At 39.6% G+C, this 4,735-nt stretch overlaps 1 pseudogene; it reads right to left on the minus strand.

The window, feature by feature from the left end:
* Window positions 1-3,198: 3,198 nt before the first annotated feature.
* Window positions 3,199-4,242, minus strand: LOC140636391 (annexin A2 pseudogene; annotated as a pseudogene).
* Window positions 4,243-4,735: the final 493 nt, after the last annotated feature.

Here is a 4,735-nt window from a genome sequence, read left to right on the forward strand (position 1 = left end):
TATTTGTACTATTATGTGTGGCAGAAAATTGATTGTCCTATTGAAACATTGCTTATGCCACAAAAACTAAATGAGTTCTCTTAAAGAATCCTAGAAATAGTTATTGATTGACAAATGACAATAAAGAAAAAGCTTTTAGATCAATAAAAGAAATCAAAATCCAACTCACAGTTGGATGTCACACTGATTAGAATATATATTATATGAAAAATGAACTCAGAGGCTCTTTCAGGAGCACATACAAGGAGATGCCTTGACAAAAGGAATGACCCAGTGGTTTCCAAAGAGATTTCAAAGAAATGAAATTTTTCAGATATAGTTATATTATTCAGAAAGAGGGGAGAATGACTTCCTTTTCTGCTCCCTAGTGTCATCATAGGTAATTAGAAGAAGAAAGAATGAATATATTAACGTAAGCTGGTACATAAATACCTTGCTTCTCACTTTCTATCTCCCTTCTTCCCTCCCTTAATTAAGGTGGTGTTCTGGGAGTAAGGAAGGTATCAACCCTTTAAAAATAAGGTGGAAGGTATTCAGAGCTTTATTATTCTTTAGGTGCTAGGAATTTCTTAGAAACAATGATATGAACCATTTTCATAATCTACCTATATGGATGTATCTATAGATTGTTTGCCATTTAGTGGTCAGGATGCTTTAGTAATTATCCTCCAATGACCTACACTGGATCATGACATGAGTGAGAAATAAGTTTTATTATAGTAATTATTTGTGGTTGTTCATTATAGAAGTTAACTTCTCCACACGAATGTATGTGCCTACTATGTGGATCACTGATCTAGGATCTAAGGATAGATCAGAGAAAAAAATATGTCCCGCCTTTTATAAAACTTGCAGTCCAAAGTAGAGGCGAAGATAATGAACAAACAAACAAGTATAAAACAATTGCCAGATGCAGTTAAGTGCTAGAAATAATAAAGCAGAATTTGAGAGTAATTTCAAAAGCAATTTGACATTTGATCAGAGAACTGAAGAAAGTAAAGAACCATACATATATGTGGAAGGCAAGGGGGAGGAATCCAAGGAGAATATTAATGACACATATGCTGGTTTTGGAGGGACCCTGATGTACTTGAGGAGGAGAAAAGAGGTCATGTTACTGAGGGATCTTCCTCAAGAGGGAGAATGACTAGAGATAAAGCCAAAGAAGTAGTGATGGGGCCAGGTCCCTTACAGCCTTGTAGCCCAATAAGAGGACTTTATATTTTACTCTGTTTGAAACTGGAAAGCATGGAAACTGGAAGACCTGGAAGGTCTTCAGGAAAACAATGACATGTTCTGCCTTAGACTTTAGGGAAATCACTCTGGCTGCTTTGCAGAAAATGGAATAAAAGGAAATAGCAGTGAAATAGAAAGTTTCCATTAAGGGACACATTCCCCTACACTAGACTTTCTCTCCACCCACTTCTCCCTTATTCTATGCCATATATGCCTCTGTGGAACACATTAAAGTCTCTATTGACAGATGGCCTCAGGTGGGCCTCAGTCAATGGGAGCATGAACAAACAACTGAGGTAGAAAGGTAAGTTCAGAATATTCCTCAGTCTTCCTTCCCAAGAGTGACTGTCTCCAGCTGGCTAAATTCCTAAGTCAAGATCAAATTCCTGTCAAGCATCCCTCCCATAACAGCCCCCTTCTTTTCCCTCTGCAAGTTGTGGAGTGAGATTGAGCCCCATGTTTACCACATCCTGGGTAGTGCTTCTATCCCTTGGGTTTCCCTACATTCTTCCAACTTGGTTAATGGCTTGGACTAGGGTTGTAGTGATGGACCTAGTGAGAAGTCATCTTCAAGACATATTTTGAAAGTATAGTTGGCAAAGCATCTGATAGATTAGATGTGGTATGTGTGAAAAAGAGGAATGAAAAGTTAGAAAATAGAACAAAAGGAAGTTCATATGTTAAAGTATCATTCTCATTACTGCAAAAGAAGGGAATTATGGTGGTTTTTAACATTCAGTGAGAACATTGTTGGAGAGGAAAAGCTTCCTCTGCCTTGTGGTCCTTCTAGATGGATTTAGAATCAAATTGACATGAGACAGATTAACAGGAAAAAATAAAATTTAATAGCATACATATGGGGAATCCACACAGACATAAAATTCCAAAGAAAATGAGGCAACATGAAACTCATGTGAGCTAAGGAGAGGGGGAGGTTCTGAGGACGGAAAGGGAAGGCCATTAGCAGGAAGGTGAAAAGAGATGTTTTATTTTATTTTTTATTTTTTTATTTTTTTTGAAAAGAGATGTTTTAAAAAAAACAAAGTTTGCCCTATTATGCAGATAAGTTTCTTAGGTAGAACAGAGTCTCTGCTAATAGCTCGCTTCCTAGTAGAGGCTCTCCTTACCAAAGTAAATTTGGCAGTTGAAGATCAGGTGGAGAGCTTTTCCTGCTTTTGCTGGATTTTCATTAACTTTTTTTAAAGATTTTATTTATTTATTCATAAGAGACAGACACAGAGGCAGAGACACAGGCAGAGGGAGAAGCAGGCTCCATGCAGGGAGCCCAATGCAGAACTCGATCCCAGGACCATGGGATCACGCCCTGAGCCAAAGGCGAACGCTCAACCGCTGAGCCACCCAGGCATCCCAGTTTTGATTAGTAAGAGCTCAATATATATTCATTCCAAAGTGGCCCATCTTGGGGTAGCCCGCCCTTGGTCCCTACATTGTTTGCCTGAAAATGCCCAGGCAGATTTCATCAATTCATTTGCTTGTTCATGCCATGTAATTAACTCTTAGCTGACCAGACATAACTCTTCTGATCTAGTATTTTATTTAATGTAAACCTCAGAATATTAAACACAGTAACATTTTAAAATAAGTTTATCATATACATCTTCTATTTCTATGCATTTTATTATATATATTATACATACATACATGCACATTTTACTTTTCTTATAAAGTAAAAATTCCATTTATTCATCGTTTATGACACAGTACACAAGAGGCAAAGTGTTTCACAGCATAGATTGCACTTCCAATTCCTTGGGATGTTCATTTCTTTGGCTAAAAGGAAAGACGAGATGTGAGAGGCAGGCAGTGCTTAGGCCGCTGAAATATGGTTGGGGAGGGGCAGTACTAATGTCACCTCTCAGGGATGGGCACAAGGGGACTGTTAGTTACAAGCTATTTTCTAGAACTGTTAGCTGGAAACAAAGGAGCACCACTTCCGGATGCTCATCCTGTGGTTGGGCATCGGTCAGCCCCACCACACAGGTACAAGCAGCGCTTTCTGGTAGACACCCTTGGTGTCTTGCTGAATACAAGTACAGGGACTTGCTAGCCTCTCTCTTGAATTTAAACCTTATTTTTAACATGTCCACTTCAATCTGAGAGACTGTGGTTCTAATCAAGGCTTTATTGCAAGTCTACTTGCCTTTCATGGAGTTGTACAGTCAGTGAGCAAAACACGGGGTGAGCGGGGGGTGGTTCTGAATGTGCTGGACCTGGTTCAGGAAACCACTTTCCAGGTCTCCTTTACCTCCTTCTTGATCCTCTCCAGCGTCATACGGATTGTCACTCTTATACCTGCTAAATACTTTCTGGAGGTGATGCACAGTCTGCTTAGTCACAATGCTGATCCACTTGGGCACATCAGTTCCTTTCCTCTTCACCCAAGCATCATAGAGATCCCAGGCATCTTGGCCAATCAGTTCATAATCAAAGACAATGCCATCTTCTGCACTTTTACCCTTTGCAAGGGCAACTGTCAGCTAGCTTGCAGAAGTCACCAGATATGTCAGAAATGATGTCCTTCCCCGGGACAGTCTTATACATTAACTTGTAGTCTTATATATTAACTTAATTTTCTGAAGCTCCCGCTTGGTTGCTGAACAGATGATCTCAGTGAGGGAGTTCTCATCAGTCTCATAGAGACTTTCAGCTTAGAAGCATCACACCGACCAGTGTTTTCAATAAGCCCAAACTCACGGTCTCCAGGTGACCAGACAAGGCTGACTTCAGTGCTGGTTCAAGTTCCTTTGTGGCCCGTTTCTGGTAGGTGAAGGCAATATCTTGTCTCTGTTCATTGCTGTGGTTGGCCAAAATATTGACAATGCTGACCTCATCCACACTTTTGCTCTTGATGGCCATTTCAATGTTCAGAGTATCACACTCAGCATCAAAAGCGGTGTACACTTTGACTGACCCGTATGCACTTAGGAGCATGGAGTGATGATCCTCCAAGCTGAGCTTGCAGAGAATTTCATGAACAGTAGACATTTTGGAAGAAACTAGACCAGGTTTTAAGAGCTGTGAGTATCCCCAGTTGTGGAGCCACATGTACATTTTACTTTTTATATGCATATTATATATATACACAACATAGCACAAGATGTATATTTAGTATATTTTGTATGTATGTACATATAGAACATACATATACTTTATATATATATACACACACACACAAAGAAATGTAGAACAAGGGGCACCTGGATGGCACAGTGGGTTAAGCATCTGCCTTTAGCTCAGGTCTTGATCCCAGGTGGGATCAAGCTCCATATCAGGCTCCCTGCTCAGCAGGGAAGTCTGCTTCTCCCTCTGCTTCTGCCCTTCCCCATGCTCTTTCTCTCTCTTTCAAATGAATAAACAAATCATAAAAAAAGAATGTAGAATATAAATGTACATAAAAATACACATTTCTCAGGAATGAGAAAAAATATAGTATTTCTATATGCAAAACACAAATGTGTCCACGTTATTGATAACAGAA

The sequence above is a fragment of the Canis lupus genome, chromosome 7 (genome assembly GCF_048164855.1).
Source record: "Canis lupus baileyi chromosome 7, mCanLup2.hap1, whole genome shotgun sequence".
Lineage (NCBI taxonomy): Eukaryota > Metazoa > Chordata > Mammalia > Carnivora > Canidae > Canis > Canis lupus.